At 37.3% G+C, this 19694-nt stretch overlaps 1 pseudogene; it reads left to right on the top strand.

Annotated features, from left to right (window-relative positions):
- The first annotated feature begins 2134 nt into the window (after positions 1 to 2134).
- LOC118758095 (cyclin-A1-like) lies at positions 2135 to 3373 on the top strand (annotated as a pseudogene).
- The last annotated feature ends 16321 nt before the right edge of the window (positions 3374 to 19694 follow it).

The following is a 19694-nucleotide window of genomic DNA, read 5'->3' as shown; positions in this document are numbered from 1 at the left end:
CTTAGATGTTTCAGCGAGATAACTAGTGTGTTCTAAAGAAATGGACCACAGGATCATAAAAACTGACGGAGACGCTTTAATGAAATGTTTTCAACATTTTCTAATTCTAATTTTAATGATTCGATTGGTTCCTTCCATCCTTCTGTAGAATTATTATTGATAAGGACAGTGAAATTGCTGGATAAAACATAAATCTTCACAGATTTCTTTTCTAATACTATTCAAGGATAGTATATACTATATCCTCTAACACTTTATAGATAAAACGTGTGTTCTCTGGGTTGGAAACACAATCAAACAATGTGTATATGATGTCAGGTATTTTACCTTAAAAAATTAAGATTTATTTATTTTTATTTGAATGGAGAGAGAGAGAGAGAGAGAGAGAGAGAGAGAGAGAGAGGCCATTCATCTGTTGATTCACTCCCCAAATGGGGTAATGGCCAGGACTCAGCTGAAGTGGATCTGCAGGGACTCAAACGGGCACACATACGGGATGCCAGGACCACAGGTGTGGGCTTAACTTGCTAAGCCGTGGTACCAGATCCAGGGACTTCACATTTTTAAGCTTCCTGCTAAGGTGCTTGGGAAAGTAGCAGAAGATGGCCTAAGGACTTGGTTCCTGCCACATGAGTGGGAAGCAGATGAAGTTGCTGGCACTCAGCTTTCGACTGAATCAAACCTAGCTGTGTGGCCACTTGCAGAGCTAACCAGCCAAAGAATTGCTCCTCACTTTCTCTCTTGCTCTGCCTTTCAAATAATAAATACATAAATGAATATTCAACACTAGACAATTATATGAACAAAGAATAAGACACAACAGCTTAAAACAATAGATTGAGTCAATATTAAACATATATAACATATTTTAACAAACCAATGTTTTAAAATAATTTGCTACACCTAACAATGGTTAGCTACCAAAAATGTATTGTAAAGCATATATGTTAAGCAATGAAACAATACTTAACCAGTTAATTAATCAGAATACTCTATGTGTATGTGTGTGTGGTTTCGTTTAAAATCTGAATATATAGGGAGCAGTGTCGTGGCATTGTGAGTTAGGCTGTTGCATATAATGCGGGCATCCTATGTAAGTACTGACTAATGTCAAGTGTTGATCCCTGCTAATGATCTGGGGAAAGCAGTATAGAACGGTTCATGTGTCTGGGACCTTGCCATCCATATGGGAGACCCAAATTAAGCTACTGGTTTCTGCCTGAAGCCAGGATCAACCCTGGCTTTTGTAGCCATCTGGGGGAGTAATCCTCTTTCTCTGTAAATCTAACTTTGAAACACATAAAAATGCAATAATGAGTTAACTAGTCAATTAATCAGAATGTGTGTGTGTGTGTGTGTGTGTGTGAATGTGTCTTTGACCCACTCAGTGCTCCATGCTTACCTTCAACGGTCAGACAGCTCACTAATTAAAACATAAAGAAATGAGCAAACAGAATTTTAATTAATTGAAAATGGATACTTTCCTTCCTTTTATAAAATATTAGTTTCATATTTGAAATTCAGTTACAGAGAGAAGGAGAAAAGGAGACAATGAGAAATCTTCCAACTGCTGTTCCACTTCCCAAACAGCCACAATGGCCACGGATGGGCCAGGGCAAGCCTGGAAAGGCAGATTTACAGAGAGAGAGAGAAAGAAAGTGAGAGACAGAGAGAGAGATCTTCCATCCTCTGGTTCAGTTCTCTGTTGCTTTTCCAGATCACAAGCAGGGAGCTGGACAGGAAGCAGTACAGCAAACAGACACCCTTATGGGATCCTGACGCTACCAAGCCAAGGATTTAGGCACTGAGCCGTCATTCAGGTCCCATGGTAATCATTCATTTTTAATTTAACTTAATTTAATAAAAGTATTTTATTATTCTCTATTTCTGTAGCAGAATCAGATTATTGTGATGACTATTGCTCCGTAGCATTTCTTGAGGTCTGGAATTGTAATTCCTCCAGCTTGATTTTTATTCCTCAGTATTTCCAGATGAACATTTGGTAAACATTTCTAAGAAATGCAGTAGAGGACTGCACAGGAGCACTTGCTAGCTCTGAGAGGCTGCTACAGGAGTTGGGAGAATCAGGCCTTCAATGTGGGGTTCTGAGCAGCAGCTGGTGGAGACCTAGTCCATGCACCACAGCAACAGCAACTCCATCAATGGGGTGGCCTTGCCCCTGTGGCCAAGGACCTGATCCTTACCTGATGCTCACCAAAACCCAGCTGGGTCAGGAATGCCCGTCCAGAACAGTGGTCAGGCTGCTGACCAAGAACAGGCAGTACAGGAGGATCTGCAGCTGGGGAATCAAAGTAATAAACCATTGTCCTATATCAGAAAATGTCCTTTCTCCAGCCGGAAAGAAAGTGTTGCCTGAATGTGGAGAACAAAAGCCAGACAAGCAGAGATTTGATACCTACATGGATGACTCAGAGCAAAGGGACAAGACCAGATGCCCCATGGAAGGATGGTGTTGTGAGGGAGGATGTGTTTGATATTGACATCAGTGCACTCAAGTCAGACCTTCATTTCCTGCTGGATTTCAACTCTGTGTCCCCTCTACTGGTAGATTCACCTCTGCATTTCCAATCTGAAGATGCAACATATTTCAGCACAGATGCGACAGATGTGACTGAATATGTGGAAGGGATTCACCAATAATTAAGAAAGTTGAAATAAGATGCAGACCCAAAATGCACTGCATGAGGAAACAGGCAAGACATCACAGAAGGCTTGAGTACAATCCTGGTGGAATGAGGTTCGTGACAAGTACAAGCATGGAGCGTAGACCTTCTATCTGGCTGTCAACATCCTGGACAGGTTTCTGTCCTGCACGTCTGTTCTGAAATGGAAATTACAGTGCAGGGGAACAACAGCTGTTCTCCTGGCTTTATAGTTTGAGGAGATGTATCCACCCTGAATACAGGAGCTTGCCTTTATTACTGCTGACACATACACGAGACGACAGCTGTCAAGAATGGAATACTTACTATTGAAAATCAAGGCATTTGACTTGAAAGTGCCAACCAGCCAATTTCGCCTGCAATACTTGAGATGCCACAGTATATGCATCAGAACTGAGAACCTGACCAAGTAGATAGCAGAACTGAGTCTACTAGAAGCAGAGTCATTCTTGAAATGCCTTCCTTCACTGATAGTTGCAGCAGCTTATTCCTGGCAAACTTCCTGGCCAGAAACCCTTCTTGCATGTACAGGCTGTTCATTAGATGAAATTGTGCCTTGTCCAAGTGAGCTACATAAAGTATCTCCTGATATTCCCCATTGATTTCAGCAAACAATTAGAAAAAAGATGGCTTCAAAGTGTTTGCATATGTCCCCCATGGAACAACCAGTGGTTCTTCGTGTACAATAAGCTTCAGAACAGAAGTACTTACAGACCTCAGCGTCAAGCTTGGCACGTTGCTCTTTCTTTTCATGGTTTTCTGCTGTTGGGTCAACTCAGATTGGGGCAATGTAGACAACTTTTAAAAATGTAAATGAATTTAGGCTATCTTGGATTGTAGTATCTTATAATTGTAGTTCAACATTTTTAAAGAATAAAAATTCCCCTGATTAAAAACAAACAGTAGAGACTAATGATAAATAATTTAAACTAATAAGCTTTGCTCAACTGCTGAATTCATTGTTGATACCACAATAATTGGAAAATGAATTTAAGTTCTTAATATTAAAAATACTATTTAGGATAATAAAACTATTGGCACTTATAACCATATTTACAATCCTAATGAATTTTATTCAAAAACTACAGGAAATAATGAAATATATCTTAGAGAAAATATAAATGGTGCAGATATATATGAACAGAATATGTTATATCAGTTTTGCCTAAAAAATGATGCAAGACTTCTATATAATAGATTTTCTAATGATAATTTTTTAAAATAAAAGCATTTGAAAGTAATTTTAATGTTTTATTCAGGTAAAATCTATAATTTTATTCATGATCAATATTAAATCATAACAATGATTAAAATGTACTTATGCATTGAAAATCAGTTACAGAGAGAGGGGAAGATGGAGAGTGATGGGTGTCTTCTATTTGTTGATTCACTCTCCAACTGGCCATAATGGCTGGGGATGAGCTAGAACAAAGAGCCAGGAGCCAGGAGCTTCTTCCAAGTTTCCCATGTGCATAGCAGAGGCCCAGGCACGTACACCATCTTCTTATGCTTTTCTGTTGTATTAGGGAACTATATCAGAAATGAAACAGCTGGGACACACTGACACCCACAAGTGACACCTATGTCTCAGGCAGTAGCTTTACTCACTGCCCCATAACACTGACACCATCAATGACGAAATCTGTAAAACTTTTCCCTTTAGCTATGTAATTGAAATCTTAATTGGGTTTGATATTTGCGATTACATGAGTCTAAATTCATTCTAACCTCATGTTTTTCAGTTCTTCTTAACTACATGTACCCAGTGACCACAAGGATGTATAGCGTGTCTATACACCATAAAGATAACAATACTGAAGAAATAAGTCTGCAAACACAATAATTTCAGTTTGTGTTGTTTTCATTAGATGTGACTTTGGGGAATAGAAATGAATATTGTTTTGATCTTATTTGATATAAATCTTTTGAGGTGACTATTGGAGAACACCTACAATTTAAGATAGTACCTAGAAACAGAGTCACTATGTAGGATTGCAAAAATAAATGTGTAGGGGCTGGTGCAGTAGCATAGCAAGTTAATCCTCTACCTTCAAATGCCAGTGTCCCGTTTAGGTGCTGGTTCCTGTCCTGAATGCTCCACTTCTGATCCAGCTCTCTGCTTATGGCCTCAGACAGCAGTAGAGAATGGCCCAGGGCTTTGGGCCTCTACCCCCATGTGGGAGATCAGGAAGAATCCCATGGCTCCAGGCTTTGGATCAGCTCAGCCCTGGCCACTGCAGTCATCTGGGGAGTGAACCAGTGGACAGACGACCTCTTTCTTTTTCTCTCTTTCTGAGTAAAAATATGTCTTGCAAATAAAAATGAATACATTTTAAAAAGACTTTCCATACAAATAAAACATTTAGAATCATGAACAATGCTATTTATAGGTCATAGAAAATGCACATGAAATTTGAATTAGAAATAATTGCATTCTGCAAAGTTGGGACACTAAAATTATGAGTTAAATTATGAGTTAAATGAATTTAAATATATTCAATCACTTATACATTTCTAAGCATTATTATCCAAGTTGTATTATAAATTAAAATTGCCTAAAACATTTTTCAAAATATTTTCTACAACTAAGAAACAGAGACATGCATATACCAAAGACAGAGAGGGATGAATTTCTCACAGTAGTACTGTCAGTATAATAGACAAGGTATAATTTTTCTGTAGGTACCAAGGAATTTGCTTTGTTATGTTTAGGGTAAAATATCTTACAAAAGGATTTCTTGTATGCTTCCTTAGTTATCCAAACATGATTCAAATAATGCTCAAAATACTTTAGAAAGAGCATGCTGAAAATATCATCATATTTAGTATAAACTTGTGTTCCTTCTTCTCATATTTGTCATTTAAATTTTATGTCTTCTAGTTAACTGTCTCCTTACTAAATTCACTTTTTTGAAACCTGAAATTTAATGATCAGTTGAGATTAGGGAATTATGGGATGCCTCTTTGCTGGGTTGAAGTTTCATAAGGAAGTCATTTCACTCTCTTCCAATGCTGTTACTGATTGGCAATTTGTGTTTATAACAGAGGGTAGGAGACAAAGAAATATAAAAGGAAGCGAGAGAGAGCTAAGGAAACATAGCCACTAACAACAGACAACTTAGGTTTACTCAATGTCAAATTTCTATTTACTTGTGATCCTGAAAAATCCACCCACAAATTATCCTTAGAGGACCTGTAAAGAATAATCCTGACCTAGAAAAACAGTGATTAGAAGAACATTGCTGATAGGAACTTCTGAGCCATTACCCTCTTCAAGGGATAATTTCTCTTGGTTTAGTCACATAAAAGGAAATTAAACCCTTTAAGATTGTTTTTCACATTTTTTTTCTAGTCGAGAACAACAGTGGATGATGATTGAAGAGTGAAGACCCAAGGACTCTTCAATTTCACAAATTAATGATACAGAAGGAATGTTACAATTTTGCAAAATTATATTATGATAAAGAGAACCTGGTTGCTTCTCAGCATGAACCTGAAAGCAAATTATTTCCACAAAAATGATGATGCATTTAACTAGACAAGTAATTATGTTGTGATATTACTCTCTCCCTTGACTTCTATTAGAAAAGAAGAATTCAATTATCACTCCATTAGATCAAAAAATAATTTTAGTGATACATTCCATGTGAATTAATTTATTCCTAAGCAGGTTCTAGCCATTTTTTGAATTAACCTTTCATGCATTTTGCTGATTAAAATTTTATTTGATCCTTTTACTTAAAATCAACTTAAATTTGTTTTATGTTTGATTAACATTTTCTTCAAAACTAATTTATTCTTAAGTTATTCAGTACAGTTTAATTTATAATATAGAATAATTGGATATTTTACCAAGTTTAAATAAATTAATGTAATGTGTTAGTGCATCTCTGGATAATTCTACGATTTAATTTATAATATTTTATAGCAAGTTATTGACACAAATAGAAATAAATATGCATTTGTATACACATTAGAATAATAGTTACATGACAAGATGAAAAGGGAGAAAGACAAGTGGTATGGTTGAAGTTAAATGATTCTAAGTGCCCTTTGATTCTTTACACCTTTATTTTCGATTTGGATAACTTTTATTTCCTTGATTTGCTTGTCTTGCACAGAATCTCTGATAAAATGGTTGCATACAAAAAAAAATGAGAAAACATATTCTTGTCTTAATGTTGACCTTAGAAGCAAATGGCTCACTTTTTAAGCATTAACTGTAACACGTTAGCCCTTAAGTTCCCAAGGAGTCAAGCTAAAGATTTTTTACTTATATTGATGAAGAACAGGTTTGATATTTATTTAATTTCTCTTCTGGTGTTACGGTGATGCAGGCAAAGCAGGTCCTTGTGAGATGAACATGGAAAGGTGAAATTGTTAAGTTCCCATGCCTTTCATTGTCCTCTTGTCTCTTTGCCCCCCTAACTCTGTAACTCTTTGATAACTGGTGTGATGGTAACTGGTAGATTTACCATCTTGGCTACCTGCCCAGAGTCCCAGTATAGTGTTATGTAACTAAGCCCATTGGCTGTGGCTTCCTTTCAATCCAACCCAGCTAAGTTGAGAGGCCCATGGCAACCATATTTGGATTTTTGACAGATCAGAGGTCAACTCAAAGCAGTTGAAGGTTTATGTTTCCTTTACACACAGAATCATTGAGAAATCCACAAAGCATAGTCACCTGCCTTCAATGGCAGTGGGGCCATGAAAGCACCACAAAATGCTTTCATGTCTGTGGCAGTGGTCACACACATGGATCTGTACCCACAGCCACACATCTGCACATACAGCCACATCCACCCATAGCCACATATGTGTGTACTCATCTAGCCACAAGCCGCCGCACAGCAACAGCAATGACCCTGAGATCAACTGGTATATAAGAGGACTATGAGTATTTTATCAAGCAGGTGGGGATGTCATTTTCCATGACACTGGTTACCACTGAGGCACAGAAACAAGGAAAGGCATGAGGTTATGAGGTGTTGAACAGGCTAATAATAAATTACACCAGTTGGAAGAAAGTTTGCTCAGCTAATTCCAGTTAGTTTTACAAAGCTACACAAAAATGTAATCGCTGCCATCTGATTAGCTGCCATTATGCATGGTTTGCTCTTCCTATGCTGCAGCCCGAGAGTGTTCTTAAGGAAGTAAACTGGAACAATGTAAAACTTACGCTGCCTGTGTCCATTTGCTCAGTGATCATTTAAATTAATTATCTATATCCTATGCTTTGAAAACCACCATATCATATACATTTCCAGTTTCTTTAGACATGAAAATACATTTATTTGTAGATACTCCATCTTGACCATAAGATAATTTTTTAGTTAGGAGCAAGGCAAGCTACACAATTTAAACTCTTGTAATATATCATGATATTTGAATCATACGTACAGCATTCTGTCCCTGTTGGGCTCCTGATTTTTACATCATTCTATTGCAAATAATTAATGAAATGTGTTACTACAAAATGAATGATTAGAAAGTTGGGAACTGCATGAGCTAAATTGCCAATGACTAGAGCATCTTGAGCATGAAGTAAAATATCCTCAGGAAATGAGGTAAAAAATATGCATCATCTTAAGCATGGGCTCTGAAAGTGAGTAGAGCTACACCACAGACATGACAACATGAAACACTGCCAGAGTGATTTTATCTTTTTTCTCTTCTATTTTAATTTTAATTTTATGATGGAATTCAATAGGTCCTGGGATTTCCCTTAGCCCCTCCCAAAGTTCCATTTCCCCAATTGATTTCCCCCGTATTATTACAGTAGTACAGTCCTTCACAGGCAGTCATAAGTCTATCATTTGGCTATTAAGTGTATAAGATGTGTAACACTACGTTTGAATTTTGTCACATCAGTCCCTGTTGCTGATAGACATACTCCCAGCTGATAAAATGGCTGTGGTACAGTGACCTACTCTGTGTTCTGTGATGCTCACTGCATTCGGCGCACATCCATCCCTGAGGTCATCTTGTCCTTCAAAGAATCTGGAAAGAGGTCTTAATCTACTGGAGGAGATGTGCAGATTCAGAAGTCTTCTTAAAATGACAGCTGTAGTTTTCCTATATTCGCTACTTACAGACCGAGTTCTTTTTCTATGTATAGAAACCTAACCAAGCACTTAGGAAGAGGACTTTCAGCAATTTTGTTTTATACATGTGATATATTTGATAGTATTCAAAATATAACATAGTAACTAATATTTCTCAGGAGTTTTGAAGACTAGACCAAATAGAAAATTTCCTGTCTCAATCTATACAAGTTCAATGCAGAAACTGTTAAAATCCTGGAGCTCATATTGGCCTCAAACAAAGGAGTGATTGTCTAAAGGCTCAAAAAGGGAGGAGAAATTAAGCACACGGGCTAACAGAGGTGATCTGGTCGAGTGGAGTAATAGAAAGTGGAAAGGGATTGTCGTATTTAAAAATCAGAAGGCTTTCAGCTAAAAGACATACTCAATCCAGGGGGAATTCATGTGTCCAATGTCTAAAGCTGAGCACACTGAAGGTATAAACACAAGGAGAATAAATGAATATGCAAGACCTATGCAGAAAGAGATGGCAAGAAAACTTGCCTGTTTTAATTTAGGATCTAGATTAGCACAGAAAAAAAGAGGTTTTTTTCGTAAGAATTCACAAATGATGGAATATTGTACTGTAGATCTAAGGCACAGTTACAGTACCCAGATGTTTCCTGTTAAGCCAGTGAATGTGTGTAAACATTGTTACTAGAATTGTTGTACTGAAGGAAATTGAAGTCTTATAAATTATAAAACATACTAAAAAGAAGTTACTATATCTGCAGCCTGTATCTGTAGGCTGAATATCTAACTCCATTTCACAGAGTGTAATTACCAGGTACTGATAATGACTTGTATTTAAATCTATCGAAGAAGGATCATACAGACGCTCACACACATAAATACAAATATTAACAACACCAACAACCAAAATGAGCTTGATTTAAATGCATATCAAATTGAATTTCTATAAATAATTAATGCAGTTTCAGAAATTAACATTAAGGTTTTCAGTAAGTATTGGAATAAAGCACCTGGAATTCATACGCACACACACACGTGTGTATATATTGTATGTATGTATACACAGACACACATATATATTATAATGATATATAGCCTATAAAGAAAGTTTGAATCCATTTTTTCCAATCCCATTTTAAATCAGAAAATTCTTAAGGTATAGGTTCCAACACTTGTGAGTTTATTTGTAGGATTCTAACACTTTCAAATCTGTTTCACAATGAAGTTCATTTTTCATTGATTGAACTAAGTTGCTATTACATGCCTTTCAACATTGGATTATATTATTAACAACTGCTTTTCTTGAGATAACGTCCATGAGTCTTGTATGTTTCTACTAAGTTTCCGTAACTGAAGTTTGATATAGTTTTAGCACTTTTCTCAATGAAATCAAAGCAAAAATTGTGTGGCATGTGTTAACTTACCTGGACCTAATCATGTCTGGAAATTGCTGAAAATGTTTAATGATTGCCTTCTTAGTTTAAATACCTACCATTATATCAATCAAACTGAGAGCCTGAAAATCTACTTCCATTTAGATAGGCTAAAGAAAATTGCATCTACTAAGGAGAATTTATGTAAAATGAAAAAAGGACAATTTTTGAATTCATTCAGTTAAGCACTTTTTGGAGTATGCTGCTTTGTTTGAATCCACTGTCATCCCACGTCTCGTCTCTTTTGTCCTGTACAAGGCAATTATAACCCCGGATTGCTACATGACCTGGGAGCACCAGGAAGACTGTTAACACCTCTCCTCTTTGGCACAGCATCACACTCAAACAGCTTATTAAGATTCAGGCCTCAGCATGGATGACTAACATGCAGCATAGGCCTGGGATTTATTTGCAACTCATTTAATTACAGAAATCAATGAACTTCTGGAGCAGAGCCAGGTGAGAGAAAATGAACCTAGCCAGGTGACATTTTGTGTTCTCAAAATAGTTCAGGCAAGCTTGCCTACAGAAGCTGTTATAATCGGCAAGACCCCAAACCAATAGAACTAGTCAAGAAACTGCTAAAAGATTTGCCTTTGGATTAAAAAAATAGATGATTTAGGCTTATAATTCTATTAAATCGCAGTGATGTTAAACATTACCTACAGAGATACATGTTTTAGATGACACCCCATTGTACACACACACACACCCCCATAACACAGGAGCTATGGCCTGAAGATATAAGAAAAAAACTAGTAGTATAGCATGATATCTCATATTTATTATTATATCTTATTGGTGTTATATATTTGTGAATTTATTTCATAATTCATCAATCTGTAAGTATATGTGATTCCACTATATGGTTTAAAGTGGAATTTACTGTGAAAAATCATTTTAAATATGTGAAAGTACAAAATGGTTTATGATATTTAACAGATGAACTGGATAGAGTAAAGCTCACAGCTGCTCAAAATCAACAATGGCATTTTAGAGTAGTGTCACATAGGAAACAGCCTCTGACTAGGTAGGGAAACAGAAAGACAATAGGGAAATGAAGAGCTGTGGGGATTAGAAATGAATCAGGAACCAAAACACAGCTTTGAGAGTTTTCTGATAGTACCCTTGAACTTAGGTGAACATAATATGAACAGAAACAGATTTTGCAACTTAACAGACAGGTAAAAGGTACATTACTTAGGGCAAATTAATTAGCTGTCACAGACTGAGGCTTTCTTGTTCATTCAATGAAATGATTATGAGCCCCACTTCCTAGGGTTCGTAATTCTTCTTTAAAAATCATCTGCTTAATCTACTTTAATTTAAAGAAAGATAAACACTTTACACAAACTAAGCTGTCATTTGATGTTAAGTAGCTATTATCTTTTCTATCTGTATATAAATACTACAGTTATTTCATGACAGTTATTGTGTTTACTTCTCAATTACTAGACACAGATCAGTTAATCTCCTTCCCTTCACAGTGTTTGCCAAACCAAGAGCATTTCTGCAGAAGGTTATTCTTATCATTCAGCATGAGCTAATTTCCTTAGAGAGAAGTGGAAATTACCCTCCAATAGATGGCGCATATACATTCATTACCTTGCAGAGCAATAGTGACTTATATATTAAAACCTTGATTATAACTTTTCGCCCATATTTTATTTGCCGCTTTGGCACTTACTTACTTTTTTTATTGAAATTCTTTTCCCCTATTTTGCTACCATTCTTTGTGAGGTATTTTTCTCTATTACTGTGTTTTCATGTTTTGCAAATTATCTTTGGTAGATCTACTATAGGTTTCTACCTTGTAGTTGCCACAGGGTTTCTAAAAACATGTTTTGGTTATAAAATGCTATTTTAAAATAACAGCAACTTGACATTGATTCTAAAGATAGGAAAAGGGACAAAAATGAAAGTGATGAAAATATTAAAAACTCATGCTTTCATTCCTGTCTATGGTTTGAAATTTTGGTTTCACATTTTATAATGCCCATCTTTCCACATAGTATTTATCTAGCTATTATTATCTTAATTGGCTTTTTAGCTATTCATACTAAAATGTTAATAGTTGTGCTTGCAAGATTATATATTTGTTTTCTTCCTAATTAGGATCTCTTTCTGTTGGCAATACGTTCTAGCTTTTCTTATAAGATAGGTCTTGTGGTGACAAAACATCTCAACTTTTGTCCTCCTGATCATGTTTTTATATCTTGATTTATGAATGACAGCATTTCTGAGTACCGTAGTCTAGGCTGGTATCTTTTTCCTTCAGTGCTGTGACGAAAAATCTTATTTCTTCCCAGGTTGTAAGGCTTCTCCCAGGAGGTCTACAGTCACATGACTTTTTGCTTCTTTTCTGTTGCAGCTTCTGGAATCTTTAAACTCAGAAAGCTTGCTTGTATTATGCATTAGAGTAGATACGGCAGAGTTGAATATTGCTGGAAAACAGCTCTAGCTGACTTCACAGCTTGCAAAGAATGCGTGGTTTTACAAGAAGACAAGAAGAGACATGGGATACTATGATGAGTTCATAATGGACAACGCAGAAAAGTTGCCTTCTTCGTTTATTCAGAAATCATTATAAGCCTTTGCCCAACATCCAGTTGTTTCATTTTTACTTCAAGGTTAAGAGAATAATTACGAAAACAATCCAAAAAAAAACCCGTTATTATCAGTTTACTTCAAAGAAAACGTTTTCATCAAGCCATTACTCATTCAAACCTGCGGTTCCCAGGCTGAAGCCAGGCACTCCATGGTTGGCAGCACACGTGGTGACAGGTGGTTTACTTATGTCCAAAATCAATTTTCACTAAACCTAAACTAATATTACTTAACATACCAAGAATACAGAATTAAGAAGAAAGCTTTTAAATGAAAGAGATTGATAAAGGATATTTTATTAAATCTTATAATCAGCAGTACGCTAATCATCATCACCTTAACCTAGCACTGATTCAATTATTATTATTATTATTATTATTATTATTATTATTATTATTAAAAGGCAGTGAAAAGGATCAGGGTAGCTCAGCCTTTCTATGGACAGAGGGCCTTCACAAAAAAAACTTCTTTTTATCTTTTTAAACTATTTTCTTTCCCTAAAGCTAAGTGCCAATAAAGGGTAGAAGTCTCAAACCGTTTCCTCTGAGCGCTCACACCATTTGTCTCCCTTTAGAAGCTGCCCCATACACTTTCTTCTTTACATGATGGGAAGCCAAAATGCGTCATTTCGTGTAATGTAGCAGTTCGAGGCTGTGCGGTAAATAAACTTTTTGTACCTCCACAATTGCCATCTGTTTCCAAGATATTGCCAAGCCATTTCTTAAGAAGAACATTGCACGTTTTAGGATAAATTCCAGGACAAAGGTGGGCACATAATAAGCTGTTTGGGAAACGCATGTTAGAGTAAGTTGCAGGGTGAAGGTAGGTACATAACAAGACGTTTGGAAACCGTGTGGGCTAATTTGTACTATCGTATGCTTTTAGCTGTGTGTCATTGCCTTAAGTTGCTAAAGACCCTTTTACCATAACGTGATTGATTTATTTTAGGTGTTATACCAGTTACAGAAATCATTTTACATTTGCAGAAAACAACAACACCCTCAGGAAAATTCCATGAAATATCAGAGAGGTGATCAAGTGTGCTTACAATAGGGTGAGGCAGCAATGAGGTGATATTCTGCTGGACCTTACCTTGCAAACACAAATTCCTTGTAGCCTTGCTCACGGGGGCACCGTACCCCTTGCACCCTTGGGTCATCTGTCCCAAATATATGCTTCCCACAGAATATGACTGGTAATCTCTAATCTTCTCTTGGGCCTACATAATTATATCTTTCTTTAGGATGAAGTTTTTGAATATTAGGAAACATTTGGGAAATTTTCTCTTATTATTTTTGAATATACTTTCTATCTCTTGCGTCTTCAAAGCCCTTTAAAATACTAGTTACTTACACTTTGCATGTTGCTCCAAATTTCTCATATTTTTTCTTTTCTTTCAATTTGTGTTTAATTCTTTGTGTATTTCTGTAGCTTTTAAGTCTATCTTTGAGCTTACTGATTCTTTTTCGTATTCATCTACCATGCTATTGCTACCTTGTAGTGTGTTTTCACTTTTTAGTGTACTTTTCAGTTGAGAGATGTCCATGTAATTTAAAAATGCATCATTCTGGTCGAGAATAGGATTATTCGTATGTTTTCTCTTCAAGCTTGTTGAAACAGGTAGTTGGAATTATACCAAGCAGTTGGTCACATGACACCCAAGGTGGTTGTTTTCTTTCACATTATTAGAGGAAATCATCAGAGGAGACCATTTTCCCTGACAGATTCTCAGCATATTACATTGCTTGATAATTGAGAATTGAGGGTTTTATTTTTTTCTTTTTGTTTTATTTTATTTTTATAAAATGAGCTTTGTGAACATTTTTCCAAAATAAACAAACAAAAATGTAAACCACTTGACTAAAGTCTGTGGCTTTTCTAAGATTTCAGCACTAGGTGGCACTCAAAGTTAAGATTTTCCCCATGGCTACTGCCAGTGTACTATCCCTTTAGTGATGACCTTAGCTCAAAATTCACAGTTGATGCATGACTCAGACTCAGATGGGTGTTGAAAGAGGCAGTTTATCGCTATAAATTCAATATATCCAGGGCAGATGTAGACACCAAATCCTGACTACCAGTGCCATAATACCAGATCACACATGGAACTCGTTGTCCACCCAGACCAGATCAGCAGGGGAACAGTACCAAAGATGGCATGGCTATGATCTTAGTTGGTGGAGGCTGCAACCACAGATATGTGATATGCTCAACTAACTGCAGCCCAGGAACCTTTGTAAGCAGTAGACTGTGGCGAGAGGCTCCAGCCATGAGAATCTGCTTGGGGACAGGTATTAGGGAGAGGTACATGATCATGTTTGTTTCTAGCGTGGCACTGAGTCCCAGGACAGCACCCTAAGATTTCTCCCTGCCTGCCCAAGGATTGGGTAAGGGTGTTAAAAGCAAGCACTTTGCCATCCAGGTTACCACTAAGTATTCACGACGATGATTCTGAGCCAGGTCAAAATAAGAGTGAAGAATTCCATCCAGAACTTTCGTGCAGATGTCAGGGGCTCAAGTACTGGGTCATGTTCTACTGTTCTCGCAGACACTTTTGTAGGAAGCTAGAGCAAAAGCTGAGTAACTAAGACTTTCTGGCGCTCAGATACTGGATGCTGATTCTGCAAATGGAGGCTACATCTGCCACAGAATTGCACCAAAGTGCCAACCCCAATAAAGTATATTGTTTTAAACTATACTTCACATGTCATAATAGCTTGTGTGTGTCTTTTCTTCTTCTATGTATTGTACCAACATGTTCTTTGGCCCATCAGTGAAACATTTGAATGGCTTTGTACATCTTTTCAAAAATATAAATAAAAATTATTGATGATTAGTGCCTTCATATTTGGATACCATGCTGCAGTATTTGATCTTACTGTGTCTTGAGGACAATTATAATGTTGGCATGTAAATACACTGAGTATGGGTATTGTTACATCTCTGCAGCTCTGATGTACACCTGTTGTCTATTTGTACATGTTAAAAGGATGTCTTTTCATCCTCAAAATACTCTTTTTTGGACTCTGAGTGATTAGAATGGATGAAAAATGTGCTTTCTAAAAAGGGACTTCAGGTCTGTTTTCTAAATTATGTGTAATGGCCACATTTGGGTTATCAAATCAGAAAAAAATCACTACATACTATTTTTAAATATATTAATCTTAAAGAATAAATATAAAGTCCCACATTTAATCTTCTTTGAAAAGTGCTGTCCTTGCATCTAACAAAATAACATTAAATGGATAGGTTATAAACAATAGGCATTCTTTCTCTCTCTCTCTCTCTCTCTCTTTCTCTCTCTCTCTCTCTCTCTCTCTCTCTCTCTCTCTCACACACACACACACACACACACACACACACACACACACACACACATATTTTAAAGGTTTGGAAGTTCAAAAGCCAGGCACCAGCATATTAAATGTTTGGTAAGAGCCTATTTCCTAATTAAGAGCCACTCATTCTAGTGGTGTTTTTTCATACAAAGATAGGAAGCACCTCTCTTGGGATTCCCAGAGGGACGATAATCCTTTTCCAACTTCAGAGTAATCCACTCCTCTAAGCACCTTCCACTCTAAGCACCTTTCATTTACAAGCACCTTCTTCTTCCATTATTATTATTATCAATATCATTTTTTGTTTGGTTTAAGCGAGATTTACAGACAGAAGAAGTAGAAACAATGAGAAAGATCTTCCATCTGCTGATTCACTCGCTAAATGGCCACAGCAGCCAGAGCTGAGCCTATCTCAAGCCAGCAGTCAAGAGCACTTCCAGGTCTCCCATGTGGGTATTGGGTCCCAAGGCTTTGGGCCATCCTCTACTACTTTCCCATGGAAAGTGTAGCAGTTGGGACGCTAACAGCACACCTATGGAATGCTGGCAATTGGGGGTGGAGGATCAGTCAGCTGAGCTATCACTCTGGCCCTGAGCATGTTCTTCAAGGTCTCTTTGCTAATATCATTACATCTGGAGATGCGGTTTTACTGTATGATGTTTCAAGGCATTCAACTTCAATACATAACCTTCTCTCTCTCTTTTGATGCTAAAATGTGCCAATCAGTGGTGACTGGATGCAAACCTAGCAAGAAAGAGTACAAAAGAATTCCCAACCAGTGCTAATAGCATCCTGATAAAGAGGCTAAATTGAGGCTTAATATAGGTGGTGGACACGCACTGGATGGTTCTGAGGACTGTTTAGGGAAAGTGGTGATCAGTTTTGTATTCACTTTGGTTGGGAGTTAAGGGCAAATCTGTGATTGAGTGTTTGGGTGATTTTCTGCTAATGGTGGGAGAATGTCTGTTGACCTCACACTGTCATTATTGTAGGAAGAGTAGTTACAGGTGTCAGTGAAAACAGAGAGCCATTTAACTAAATTAGTGGTGCACGGTGTCCTTCCTAGCTAGTTTCATCACAGATTCTCTGTGTTGTAGTCATATTCCTGCAAGATCACACAATGACTTTGTCTGCGTATTGTTTTTATGGTATACATTTTTTGTTTTGTTTATTTTAGCCTATTTTCAACTCTGAGCACGCTAGTCTGGATTTCTTCTTCGCTTTTACAGCTACAGGAGATTATTTTTCCTTTCTTTTCTTCCTGTTCATTACTCTGTAGTTTCTTAGGATTTGGAGACTGTTGACTTGGATGTTCCTGGAGGAGTGATGCTATCATATTGTCAAATTATCAATCCCCCTAGTTACTCTTTTACAGCTAGAAATCTCCAGAGAAATCTAGAGAGGCCTCATGATCTTTGAAGGGACTAACAGAGAACTGGTGCTCAAACACAGATTTTAGATAAGTAAGACAACCCTGGTATAATATTATCCCTTTAAAAAATAAGATAATATCTATAAATGGATTAGGTTCTTTTGAAGGAATTCATCATTTTAAGCCTAAAACACTGCTCCTCCCAAGAGAGGAGTCATGAAAACGTTGTCATTGCATTATTGTTTGGACCATGTAAAGGAAAAGACTGAGTATATTGGCAAGCCCAAATTATAGCCAGTGTTTTACTTCCAAATGTGACTTGTTCACAAAAGAGAAGTTCTGAAAGGTCTGTGTTTATTGCTCCCCTACTTGTCCTATTGTTGCATATATTGGCAGAATCATGCAAAAGGCTATGGAAAACTCATGTTGTTGCATTGCTCCTACATAGTCATTTGACTGCCCTACTCAGATTTTCTACCTGTGTGTCGGAATATGTGAAAAATGAAAGATAGATGCTCCTTGGGAGAAAGGTGTTTAGGCTACTGTCTCATAGCCAATGACAAAAATGCTCTCATTCTCTTCTTACTATGATGCACTAGAATTCATCAAGCATTCACAAATTCGAGGACTCTCACGGGCTCTTACTGTACGAAGTCAAGTAATGAATACAGGCAATGTGACTTTTAAAAGTCACAGTCTGAGAGCAGCCATGGAGAGCTGCAATTAGGTGCTAGAGAAAGGTGAACTGAATGAAGTCTGAAATTGCAGGAGGCAAGTATCAAGTGAAGGACTCCATTAATGAATTCCAAAAAGCTACTCTTACTCCCAAATGTCAGAGAACAAGATTGGTTAAATCATGGAAGAGGAAACACAAAAATTCCAGTGGCTAATGATGGCACAAAATATTTGGGTTATTTAACCATAAACATACTGATTTCGGAGACTTTTTTTATAATTAAGAAAATTTTTAAAATACGCAAATGTTGGGTTAAATATCCCAGGGAAGATTTATTAAATCAAACAAGTGCTAATCTCTACATGATTTCTTTTAGTCATCTTCATTGCTGATGTTCTCATGGAGTGTCAGCTTACCAGGGTTAAACAGAAGAATGCACAGTAGTTCTTGAAAACCTTGACTTTTATTTTCCAAATCCCCCAACTCTTCCTTTCTGCTCTGTTTATCTCCTCTCTTGGGAATCTTTTCCCAATGCCTCAAGTACACAGCTGCTTGTGAGAAATGATCCCTCTCTGCTTTGAAAATGTGCTTTGGGAAATGCAGCGGAAAAGACATTCAGATTGAGGTGTAACCGATGGGAATCTGTGTATGCAGTGCTTCAACAAGTAGAAAAGCTTCAAGAGGATAAAGAACAATGTTTTAATGGAGCATTTCAGTTGGGAACCAGCAGGTAGGATAAGTTGTGATACCTCTAAAATCCCAGTAGCATTTACCTGTCCTCTTCTCTCTTGTCAGGGTTAGTCTGCTTCTTTTCCTATTCCTCAGAGAACCATTCTGAATTTGGATGGGCTGAGGGTGAGCTCAAAGAAGACAACCCTCCAGGCACCTTCACAGCTTTAGATCTTCTCTAGCTGAAAATAAAGTCCCACGAACTAAAGAGTGAATGGATGCAAAACAAGCTTAGGCACAGTTAGTGAACTTAAAATAAGATGCTGGACTCTATGTTTGGTATATGCTTGCAATGGGGGAATCTCAACTGAACTTGAGCTGTGGTTATGCAACAAGGTGGAGGAATCCACCATGGTGGGAGGGTTTGGGGAGGGGTGGGAGAACCCAAGTATCTATGTAACTGTGTCACATAATACAATGTAATTAATGAAGTTAAATAATAAAAAAAATTAGAAAATTAAGCAAAGTGGTGATGGAACTCATCACGATGTTAACTGGTTACTATTATGGCAGAAAGAAACAGGAGCAGGAAAAGTAAAAAGGAAAAGTACTAACCTTATGACATGGCTGGACCTAGCCCCATGACTCAGTGGCTAAATACTCGCCTGCCAAATGCCAGTATCCCATATGGGTGCCAGTTCATGTCCTGGCTGCTCCACTTCCCAACCAGTTCCTTGCTTGTGGCATGGGAAACCAGTAGAGGGTGAACTAAAGCGCTGGGACTCCATGCCCATATGGGAGACCCAGAAGACGCTCCTGACTCCTGGCTTCAGATTGGTTCAGCTCCGGAAGTTGTGAC

This window comes from Ochotona princeps, chromosome 18, assembly GCF_030435755.1.
Source record: "Ochotona princeps isolate mOchPri1 chromosome 18, mOchPri1.hap1, whole genome shotgun sequence".
In the NCBI taxonomy this organism is placed as follows: Eukaryota; Metazoa; Chordata; class Mammalia; order Lagomorpha; family Ochotonidae; genus Ochotona; species Ochotona princeps.
Note: the sequence above shows the minus strand (reverse complement) of the source record. Positions and strands in the feature narration are given on the sequence as shown.